This window comes from Thamnophis elegans, chromosome 4, assembly GCF_009769535.1.
Source record: "Thamnophis elegans isolate rThaEle1 chromosome 4, rThaEle1.pri, whole genome shotgun sequence".
Classification (NCBI taxonomy): Eukaryota; Metazoa; Chordata; class Lepidosauria; order Squamata; family Colubridae; genus Thamnophis; species Thamnophis elegans.
In genome coordinates, this window is record NC_045544.1 from 81,709,867 (window position 1) to 81,722,747 (window position 12,881).

Here is a 12,881-nt window from a genome sequence, read left to right on the forward strand (position 1 = left end):
GCCCAAAGCAACTGTCAAATGACCAGCCAATCAGAGAGCTGGTAACAGGGAACATTTGCATATATAACACTCCTTCCCCCCAGTTATTTGCATACTCAACACTCCTCTAACATTTGCATATATAACACTCCTTTCCCCCCCCCCAGTTATTTGCTTTGTGTGCAAAGAAAGTCCAAGCCTGTCGGTAACTTTGGTTTTTTGGAGGCAGGTTGGTGTCTTCAGCTTCCTGTCCAGCGCCAGGCCTCGCTTCTCCCGGTTGTTGGTCAGCAGTGGAGTCAGCGTGTAAACCTTGCAGAAGGTGGAGCTGGGAGGCAGGCAGCTTTGTAAGACAGGTGGCCTTGGGAGGTAGGCAGCTTTGTAATGCAGGTGGAGCAGCAGAGGCTTCAGGCAGCAGCAGCTGCAGACAGTTTGTATTAGGCAACAGTATCTGTTTATTGCAACAATACCGTTTGTAACAGTAGCAAACAGTAGACAGGACAGTCTCTAAAGTTGTGTCTGGTAGATCTTCTCGGCAGAGAGGCAGGCAGACAGGCAGCTTCAGCCACGGTTGAGCCCACGCGATTCGTAGCTCGTCCCTGAGCAGAGGCGACGGCTCCAGCCAAGGTTAAGCATAGGTTGCCCATCCCTTTGACTGAAGGAGTCCGTGCCTGTGGATCTACTCAGGTTGGCTTGATCGGAGGCGAAACCTGAGGTAGTGGCAACTGCTGTTGCAGCTCTGACAGGTCTTCAAAGTATTTTCTGTTCGCGTTTGCTTGGTTGCGTTGCGACTGGCTTATTGTTTAGTTTTATTCTTATTCCAGGCTCTGCGGAATCGCAATCCCATCCTCGTCGCCAATGTTATATATGTTTGAAGGGAAAGATGCAGGAGCCATGGAATCAGAGAGTAAGATGTTTATTGCGAGATGACAAGCGATTCAAAACGTCCCTGCAACTGTCAGGGTATTTATACTCGAGCCCAAAGCAACTGTCAAATGACCAGCCAATCAGAGAGCTGGTAACAGGGAACATTTGCATATATAACAGGCCTGCAGTACTGCACCTTAACCACTGCGCCACCTCGGCTCATAAATAGCTAGATAAGCCATAGTTTTCTGCTAACTACTCAACCACACTAGGAAAGGCTCAGTTGTGATTTCTAGTTTTGGTATGTCAAAATTATGATTCACCATCCAAATCCTGGACTGTAACCAAAGTCCAATTAATCCAAATCAATTTATCTTTGGCTCAAGGAATTATTTCAGACCTTATGGAATGAGAAGAAATGTTGCAGAAACATAGACTCAAGATTAAATGAAAGCAAAGAAGAAAATGTATTTTTAAAATTGTTTTACAAACTATCTCTGTTTCTATTTCGGCCTCTATTATTTAAGCGGTTTGCTGAATAATTCCCTATTTACTCTGTTCTAATATAAAGTGAAGAGGCTTATATTATTGACTGCAGTGTGGGGCGGGAGTGTGTGGGGGAAATTTACAGGTAAAATTTTGCTTGCCATGAAGTAATAAATTGCCATTATACTGCTCAAAATGTGGAATATGTGATATGCTTCTATGATATATAAACATGGAATATATATTGCTTCTTAAAGTGTAATGTTTATCAGTGAATGCTATTCATTAGAAAAGTGAACAGGAAGATGTCAGCTCGATAGGCAGAATAAACAAGGAAGACAGGAAAGTGATCAAGCTGTATTTTAGAATAGAATATTAGAGTTGGGAGGGATCATGGAGGTCTTCTAGTCCAACCCCCTGCTAAAGCAGGAGACTAAGCTAAGTCTAAGCTAAGGAATAAGGTGGCTTTTCTAAAGCAGCGGTCACCAACTGGTGGTCCATGGACCACTGATGGTCCACAAGAAAATTTTGGTAATCTGCAGAAAAATTATTTGTACTTTTTATATTGCACTAAATTAGGGGTCCTCAAACTATGGCCCCTGGGAACATTTGTGTTGCTGGAGACCACTGCTGTAGACAGTCTCACCCTTCTGGGCCTTTTGGGCGGGTTGGAGGGGAGGCAGAAATTCTGACTTGGGGTCTACTTCAGTCTCCTGCTAGGCTTTGGGAAAAGGCTGGAGGGAAGTGCCACTGGTGGCAAAGAGCCAGAGGCCCGTTCCAGTGGAACTGCCTCATGGTCTGGAACTGGCTGACCATCTCAACTGCTGGGACCTGGCTTTGCACTCCTGTAGGTCTTCCCTCTGCTTGGAAAACCTATGCTCATAGTTAAGGTGACCAGAGTTTCAGATTGATAAAGAGGGACACCTTTGACCTAGGGGGGAGGGGGGTTGATTAAAAATTTTATATGGAGCAACAAAAATTTTCATACAACGCAAAAATAGTATTGTAATATTTTTTTATTTCAACATAACTACAATTTACAAATATAAATTGTAACTGTTGCCAAACATCAAAATTTTGATCATGTGACCATGAGGATGCTGCAATGGTCGCTAAGTGTGAAAATGGTTGCTAAGTGTGAAAAATGGTCATCAGTCACTTTTTTCAATGCCATTGTAACTTTGGTCACTATACCACCTTTCTGGCCACAGTTCTTAAGTGAATAACTGCAGCTGATAAGTTAGTAACATACGTGAATCTGGTTTCCCCCTTTGACTTTGTCAAAAGGTGATTATATGACCCCAGAACACTGAAACCATCATAAATACGAATCTGTTGCCAAACATCAAAATTTTGATCCCGTGACCATGAGGATGCTGCAACGTTTGCTAAGTGTGAAAATGGTCGCTAAGTGTGAAAAATGGTCATCAGTCACTTTTTTCAATGCCATTGTAACTTTGGTCACTAAGCCCATTATACCACCTTTCTTACCACAGTTCTTAAGTGAATAACTGCAGCTGGTATTTTGTATTTTGGATAGAATCTTTTTTTTAAATAGCCTAAGACAATTTAAAAAAAGAATCCACACAGAATAAATTGAAGTAAAACATTTCAAACTATTCTTTCTATGCACAATATATTTCAAAGTATTGTGCATAGAATTTTTAAACATGGTTTCACTTCAATTTATTTTGGATAGAATCTTTTTTTAAATAGTCTAAGACAATTTAAAAAAAGAATCCACACAGAATTTAAAAAAATCCTATGCACAATAAATTAAATATTATTTTAAAATACATTAAAAAAATAAAAGAAAAAACCCAGCTCACTTACCAGCAGGCTTGCACTACAAGTCAACCCAGAATGATGTAGATGTTAATACAAAGAACTGAGCAAATTGAAATGGTGAAATTAGTCAGGGAAATATTTTTCAAAGAAACTTTGCCACCATTTTGGAACAGACCTCCAACCTCCGTGCCCCTCCCCTCCATAAAATCCAGGAAGTAACGCTCACAGCCCCTCTAGCCAAGGGTTTCCTGGAGCTCTATGGTACTTGCTCATTTTTTCTTATAAAATGAGGTAAAAGAGGTGTGGGGGGTCCATTTTGTTGCTTTAACATTTTAATATCTTCAATAAAAGTACTGAGACAGAGAGAGGGATTAGACAGGGTGTCTTTTGTCTTGCCCCGGTTAGGATTTCTTAAGAAAATCCACTGGGCTTTCAACATGAAGCCATAAAATCGGGACTTTTTTAAAACAGCCCAGGACACGGAATAAATTGTTATAAAGTGTGATTATCCCGCTGAAATTGGGACGTCTGGTCACCTTACTCATAGTCCTCAGTGAGGGGCTTCTGCTGAGCCTCCTTCACAGTGAGATCCAATTTGAACTGAGCCAGCTGTTTTGCTATCTCACGGTGGCTGCTTAGCTCCAGCAACTGCTTCCTGTTGGGCTCCTAAGGAACCCGGGTAGGCAGATAAGGAGTGGCAAATAGAGGCTGGCAAGGCACCCCTCAATGTGAGTGACATCAAGTTAGCCACACCCACCCAGTCACATGACCACCTTGCCACGCCCACCCAGCCAGTCACTAGGCAGATCGTATTAGTGGTCCATGAGATTTAAAATTATGAATTTAGTGGAGCCCAAAAGGTTGGTGACCCCTGTTCTAAAGAATACTCAGAGGAGAAGAGTAAACAGGTCATCTCCAGAATAACTGTTGATTGGAAGGGATGTGCAATTGTTGATTGTTGTTGTGGATGATTTGAGTGATTGTTTCCTGCTGAATAAGCAGACTTTGCAAGAAGAATATAATTCAGCAAAGTTTTAGGGCCATGCTCACAATGGAAGTTAACAGGGAAATCAAACAGGAATTTTCAGTGCAGTTCAGTGAGGAAATTTGAGATTAAATCTTTAACTAATCTTGCTTTTCGTAATAATGTGTACTTAGCTTAGCCTAAGAAGGGAGCAAGAGAAATAAAAGCCATTCATTGAGCTATGTGAAGAACTCAATAATTCAAGTAGCAATTGGTATAGCTTATTCATATTTCTGCCTAAAAGCATCTTAGTATATACACTATCATCAATAGTAGTAGTCATTGAAGAAAATGTCAAAAAGAATCAGAGCAATAAATGATCACATGTCATATAATAAGACAGACTGAAGATTTATCAGACCAAAAAATTGACTCCAATAGGAACTGTTAGCGAACAGATATTGATCTGTTAAACTAAATTAAAAAAAAAACCAAGTCACATGGACAAGAAGGGCTATATACAGCTAGAAATATTCCACACCACTAGAATGCAAAAATAGCTTCCGGACCTTTGTAGAAGAAGCAGGCTCTGAGACTTTCAAAAAGAGGGAGGGCGAGAGAAGGGGAAGGAGACGGCGGGGGAAGAGAGAGAGAGAGGGAGAGAAAGTAGATTTCTTCTTCTTTTTTACCAGAAGACAAAAGAGAAGAGCTATGATAAGTGGTGGCATTTTGCCAGGAGAAACTGAAACAGACAAGCCAAGCTGAAAAAGGAAAGGCCAAAATTGCCCCATAGGGACCCACTGTCTTGTGATTGACTACCTTTGCTTTGCTTTTATACCTGTTAGCTCTGACAATGCTTTTCTTGCTGACAATATGTTCTGTTTCTTAAAATTGGTGATAAAGCATGACAAAAGAAGGATACAACTGTGCAATTACTAGGATATCATTCATGTTATCAGTTAACAAGTCAGCAATCCAAACCTTGTGTATCAGACAACTGTCAACCATGTTTGCCATGTGGGATTATCTTGCTTAAGAATTATATTGACATGTACATCATACATTAGACATATTAGTCTTTTTAGCCCAAACATCCATCATCAATAAGACTCTGCCTTATGCTCATGTTTCAATCTATTATGCTCATGTTTCAATCTATTTGCTTGTCAATGTGGTAATAAAACTTCATCCTCAATAACTTGTACTAACTTATGCTACTTTGACTGTTATGGCTGTCAGAACATCAGTTGCTTCTTAGATATATTCAAAAAGAACTGACTATTACATCATTATGTCCATGTAGACAACTATGATGTATATAAGAGAAAATTTTCATCTTCTGGCTACATGATTTTATTTCTTTTGCTATGTACATCACAGCCCTGCCTCTACAATTGCAAAAATGGTGCATCTTGTGACATTATATCAGTCTGATCAATGAGCTGTGCTAATGGAATATAAACTACCAAAGTATAAACTTATTCAAGAGTGATTGCCACACCTGTGAATCATAGAGGCAACTTGCTATTTTTCCTGACACCCTAGTGTGATCCCACATTCTCATTCTCATGTCGCTTTCTGAACAACCGAGAATGTATAATTTGGATGAGAATGCTGTAATTGTAATCTTTCATAAAATTACTATTAAAGGTCAGCTTCATTATATGATCTGTATAAACTACCTATTTGTGTTTCTGCTTTAAAAATAGGGATGGAAGGTTATATTCTACCCTTGACAGCTAATGTGAATGTATATCACTTTTCCTTTTCAAGGATTTTGTCCTAGCATATCAAAGCAGGAAAGATTTGGCTTTGATGTTTGACTCAGACCAAGAAACCAGAAATGGCATTTTTGTGAAAGGTTATCTTCATTTGTGGAAAGTAGAATAGCACAGATGGAGGTCTACATCCACTCTATTTTTCTACAAATTGACATCCTTATGCTTATGGTGAAGACATGCCAGGACTTCATTATGAGAAAGCATATGATGTCACTGTAATATTTTAGCTGCTGCTGTCCTTTCTGTTAAGATTGGGCTATAAACTGCTATAAAATTCATGTTTTCTTGGAGTCCAGTGAATAAGGGAGAGAAGTCTCTGCAGGGTTTTCACACAAGGTAGCTTCTGCTTTTAGTGAACAATTCAGAAACGACAAGAAAATAAGTAATAAGGCTGCAATGTATTTTGATAGAGGGGCAACAAATGTTTATTCTTGCATTTGTTGAGTAGGAAGTTGTTTCTTAGCAGAGGCTCTGCTGATCAATACTGGTACTACCAGAATTAATAATATCCGGTCTGTCTCTCATCTTTTTTTTTCTCTATCTATAAGTCTCTATTTATCTACCTACCCACTTGAAATATAAAGTATAATTTAGCCAATTGAGGAAATATGGGTACAAAAAAAATCATTGGTAGATTAAGGGGTAATATCAGATGTGTGTATATGTATGTGTATATAAACAAATATACAAATATATTTAGACATAAGTTTTTATGCCGTTCATAAATTTGGGAAATAACGAGATCATACAATAATTGTCTTCAGTTGTCTCAGCTACAAATTTTCACAGCTTCAGTCAAAAATTGATTTCCATGGACTTTACTTCATATTGAACTGGTCAGTAGAAGGGGCATGATTATGTGCACTAACATGCCTATCGTCCCTGTCATTGAAGAGCCGAGGTGGCGCAGTAGTTAGGGTGCAGTACTGCAGGCCATTTCAGCTGACTGTTATCTGCAGTTCAGCGGTTCAAATCTCACCGGCTCAAGGTTGACTCAGCCTTCCATCCTTCCGAGGTGGGTGAAATGAGGACCCAGACTGTGGGGGCGATATGCTGACTCTGTAAAACGCTTAGAGAGGGCTGAAAGCCCTATGAAGCGGTATATAAGTCTAACTGCTATTGCTATTGCTATTGTATTTTTATTCACTTATTCTTCTTCTCATTTTTGTTTGACAAATTCCAATAAATAAATATTAAATAAATAAATAAATAAATAAATAAATAAAGCAAGCAAGCATTGCTCAAATTAAAAAGAGATTGTGGAAAATATAGTTTATATGTGTATATTTCAAAAATACACACATATACATCTTTTACATTGCAGATAGATCCTTATTCTATGGGCATATTTCAGAAAAGGGTGGAAAAAACACCAGAAGCCCAGAAAGATATAATAAATCATCATTCAAGGTATTGAGTGGGGTTTAACAAAGTCCAGGAATCTCAGACTCAAAGCAGCCAATCAGAAGCAAAAAGATTTTCTCCTTCTTTCAGGTGAACTCTTGAAGGGAGAAGGACCAAGCTCTCTTTGTCTTTGTTGTCTTGCCTTCTGTCACAGAGATAACATTTCTTCTAAATCTGACTTGCACCTGGTAAGAAGCACATCCCAACCTGTTGTGGCCCAGCAGGAGCCATTGGAGCTGCCATCAGACTCTGACAGCGAGGGGCCCTATGGAGGAGGTGGAGGACCCTGGAGAGGGTTCCGACTCCGAGCAGGGCGCAGAGAGGCTGGTTGGCCACCAGGAGGCGCCTGAGCCTTGGACCAGTGAGAAGGAGACAAGGGAATGTGATCCGGACGTCAGCAGTGCGTTGTTCCTGGATGCCCAGCACCGAAGAGCTGATAGGCGTAAGGAACAGTTGCGCAGTTACAGGAGATAATTGCACTCAGCTGGTGGTAATTAGGCTTCTCTCAAGCATTCCTATAAGAGAAATGCTTGTGCACATGCCCCATTGCAGGAGTCAATGCATTGACTAAAAGTTGGAGAACTTTTGTGGCTAGTTTGGCAGGCTGGATTGCTACCAAGGCTTGTCAGTGCTGGTTTGCTGCCAAGGACCTGTCTGTCTTTTAATAAATTCCTTAAAGTATCTTTGGCTTGGCGTGCTTTGGTGTGGGACGAGGGGGGGGGGGGTCAGAACACAAACCTAAACAAGGAGTGGAGAATCAGGAGAAATTCAAAAAAATATGGAGCCAGATACAGTACAAATGTATTTATTGATTCAATTGGATTTATTTTTATCTTTAATTCTGATTTGCTCAATCCAAACTGTGTGTGACCTTACTGTAGTCATGCTCAGAAAATTAGCTGTGAATTGAAAAAATAAGAAGTTGCAGGACTTAAATACCAACAAGACTGGCCTGAGAATTTTAATTTTTCAATGCTTACATTCAATCTCAGGTGCTGCCTAATAATGGGAATGCTAAGGAAATAATTGGCAAATCCAGAAACCTGAATTAAGAATCAATAGTCATGCCAAATAGTCCTTGCCTTTGTTTTAAAATATAATGATAATTTGCTATATATTTTAGAAACTAACACGCAAATGGTATAAACAATTATCACTCTTCATAGTAATTATCCTTTTTCTTGTAATTTTACTCTACTATTCAGAAGATAATTCCATTAAGAAGTAATACCTAGTTGGATTATTTTACGCTTTGAAGCATATTATGTTTATTTTACAACATTGTGAAATACATTTTAATCAAGTTATCATCATTCAACAATTGAGAAGCATGTTGAGGTATGTATTACTATCTACCCTTGTCAGTAACACCATGATAGATGCTTTCAGGTCGTCTTTGAATTTCTCTAGAGAAAGGAGAAAATTTCTGAAAATACCTGAAGATCAAGAGAAAGGGTGTTAAATTTAAGCCTTGAGGGCCGTATTTGGCCTGTGGGATGCTTAGATCTTATTTGAAAGATGGAAGACTAAGAGGTTCTTTGGGCAACTTGTAAGAATTAAAGCTGACAAAATGGGAATCAGGTTACAACAAACTGTCACATAAACATACTTCAAGTACCCAAACCAGCCAAGGAAACCACCCTCTACCTATTAATTCTGAAAAATGGGAAGAAGAAACTGAGAGTTGTAATCTGGAATAAAAACATATAAAAGCTCTAAGATCTTGGCGCAATGGTTAGAGGTGGCACAATGGTTAGAGTGCAGTACTGCAAGTTACTTCTGCTAACTACTAGTTTGCCTGCAATTTGGCAGTTCAAATATCACCAGGCTCAAGGTTTACTCAGCCTTCCATCCTTCCGAGGTGGGTAAAATGAGGACCCAGATTGTTGGGGGCAATATGCTTACTCTGTAAACCACTTAGAGAGGGCTGTAAATAGCAATAGCAATAGCAGTTAGACTTATATACCACTTCATAGGGCTTTCAGCCCTCTCTAAGCGGTTTACAGAGTCAGCATATCGCCCCCACAATCTGGGTCCTCATTTCACCCACCTCAGAAGGATGGAAGGCTGAGTCAACCTTGAGCCGGTGAGATTAGAACTGCTGAACTGCAGATAACAGTCAGCTGAAGTGGCCTGCAGTACTGCACCCTAACCACTGCGCCACCTCGGCACTGCAAAGCAGTATATAAGTCTAAGTGCTGTAGATAATCAACTGTTGAGCTATTAAATGCTTCATTCTTGTCAGCAATAAAAAGTATTCATTTGTTTATTAAAATGTACTGCACTGCAATCTACCAATTCTCCATGACTTATTAATGTATACTTTAACCAAAAATTTACAACATGATTAAAATGATGCAAATAACAATCAGAAAATCCACCAATGCAATTGCAGTGCTAATGGAAAACAAAACTCAAAGAGCAAAAGATGGCATAGCGCATAAAATTAGGAGAACACTCTCTGAAATAATGTTAACATTTTGCTGAAGACCAACCAGGAGGGGCCAGCTTGATTTCATTAGGATGCTACTTCATAGTATCAGTACTGCTAGATTAGTTTTTAATTTAATCTGAAAGTCTGCTGCCAAGTGCTGATGAATAAGAGGTTAAATGTCTGAAGCAATGCGATTATACCGCTAAGTCTTAATGAGAATCCTCTGGAGAGATAAATCTACTGCCTTTAGTGACCACAAATGGGATCCTAGTTAGTTAAGGAAAATGATTGCCTATGAAACTACAACCTGTGCTTATGATATTTCTTCAGCTTTCCTTTGCTTGACAAATCTGCAAAAATCATACATGTAGGGACTGGTCACAAAGTAATTTTTTCATCACCGCCATAATTGTGAGTGGTTGGTAAACAAGTCAGTTGCTAAACAAAAACTCTGTGTATGTGTGTGCGTGCACGAATATGTGTGCATGTGACATATATGTGTATTAAAAAAACACATTGGTCAACACATAACTAAGTGCACTAAGTGCACAAACACAATATGTCACTAAAATTGCCTTTCCTTTGAAGGACTTTATGTCATATTTTATTTCGAATGTATGAGGACTGGTAGAAAAATATTCATGAGAACTACCCTTGGGATCTGCCCAGGAAAAAAAAGATCTTTACTAGCTTCCTTCAATTCTGGCACTTCTTGCTGAGAAAATATTAGAACAAATTTAAAGAAAGTCGTTAGTATATGGGCCTTCTTGCCTATTTAAACATCAATTACTGGATATTGTTTATTAGCATTTATCTGCTTTTTCATCTACAATTCTGTATTCATATTTTGACTTTTAGTCTAATGTTTTTGTCTGCTAATTGTCGTGAACCATCTTGAACTCTATGAATAGGCAGGATATAATTTTTTTTTTCAATTATGTATATGCATACATATTTCAGGTTGTCTACGTAATTATGAAACTGCATTTTATAATGTAATCATTCGAGGCATAATCATGTTGGAGTTGTGAAAATATAAAAAGGAATTGTTGATTGCTAATGAAGTTATATTTTGAGATCGCTATCTCTCTCCTTTTTTGGGGGGGGGGAGAATTTCTTATTTTGCCTTCTGGTTGAATATACGGCAACTTAGATGAAATTCATATTGGACAGGTTTTCAGGTTGTGGATCCGAATTCCAAGATTGAGTAGGTGATTAATTGCTTCTGGCTTAGTTTTAGCAAATAGTAAAAGTACGAGTATTAAATTTGTAGTAACTTCAAAAGACACATTCATCTCATAACAGACATTTCAATCATGCACTAAATCAGTGCTTCCCAAGCCTGACTAAATTACCCAAAATTGGGTAAAGTATTTTTTTCCTTGGGTAATGACACACAAACCCATTACCCTATGATAGCGATGGTGAACTTTTTCAGCACTGAGTGCCGAAAAGGGAGCACACGTGTGTGCACAAGACACCAAGTGCTGAAAATGGAGCACTTTGCACATGCATACACGTTTTGCGCACAAATGCACTTGCCTGGCCCAAAACCCGGAACAGGAGCTGCCCAAGGGGCAGGCGTGCACTGGAAATTGCACTTCTGGTTTCTGGAGCGCATATGCATGCCAGCCAGCAAGTCTTTTGGTTACTGCCATTCATGCATATGCACCAATCAGCTGGCGGACATACATGCTCCCGCAGAAAAACAGAAGATCAGCTCTTCTGGTTTCCAGCACTGCTGCATGCACAAAGGCCAGCTGATAATCACATGCCCATGCACGCCAGAAACCTGGAAGAGGAACGGGCAATGCCACGCATGCCAGGTGACATGGCTCCATGTGCCACTTTGGGTACATGTGCCGTAGATTTGCCATTATGGCCCGATGACAACAGAGACATTTCAATAAGGACTTTCTGGTAAACAGTAAAAAGGACTTTGGATGATGAAGGAAAAGGTTTGAGGACTCCTGCACTAGATGAATTATCCCTAAGAACAGAAAATTGATGTAAGTCACTTCACAGAAGTGCCCAGAAGACCTGGCACAGGCAGTAAGCCAAGATTTTTGCGATATAACATACAGTAGAGGGGTCTGCAAACCTTGGCATAAATTCAAAAGCCTCTAGAGGAAAATCATTTAAATCTTCAGATTACTTTGAAACTTTCTCTACCAATTTCCAGGGAGATGACTTTGGAGTTATCATTTAAGTGTGATGCCCATCATATTGTGAGGAGTCCTTGATGCTCTCCGAGATTGGTTGTTTGCAGAGGTTTCATTACCAAAACTAAATAATGTCGTTATCATGCAAGAAAACAACCAAGCACAAAAAGCACCACCAACCTCTCATTTAAACCCCTGAATTACAAATATTTTTCTTTATCGCTATCCTATTGTTTGCATATTAGCTTTATTATATTTTCTATTCCAAAATGGAAAGAATCTATATTATAGTACTGATAGAAATTATCTAATTTTGTACTGAATCCTTTGAAATTAAGCAGAGACTTCAGAAGGAGTTGAAGACTTCAAAAATATTTTCAGGATCACCTACAATTCTATGGCCAGGAACTGTTATTCCCTTCTTTAGAGAAATATAGCCTTCAAGAGAAAATAAGAATACCCATTCCTGGCTTACCTCAATTCAATTTAACCTAAACCTGGGCCAGATAAATGTCTTATTAAAGCAGATGCTCTTTGTTATAGATGTTGCTTTAAAAAAAAAAAGAATCGAACATGCTGGGCTCCTTGAAGTGCTATGTCTAAGTAGAATTTTTAAAAACAGAAGCTTGTTTCCGTGCCCTTTCACAGCCTATTTTGCTGTACTGTAAAGATATAATCAGTTTTTAAAAAGCACTTCGGGGTGATTCTTACTGCTAAGAAGGAGTGATTGAAGTTCTATTTCCTGGGCATTCTTCTCCTCTGGTATTTTATTGCATGGCAAAGTCAAACTCAAATATAAAACAACTCAATGTTTTTGCCTGTGAAAAAGTAAAGATATGGCAATTATTTAAGGAAAAATTCAGGGATTGAGGTGGAGGGGGATATACTGTAAGTGTGGCAATTGTTAACCGGAAGCTTCTAGCACTTTTACAATACTGCTCCACAGGTTACTGAATGTGAGATCCTGAGCCCATAAAGTTGGGCTGTAAGAATCAATGTGATTGTTGCTACTCTAGCAG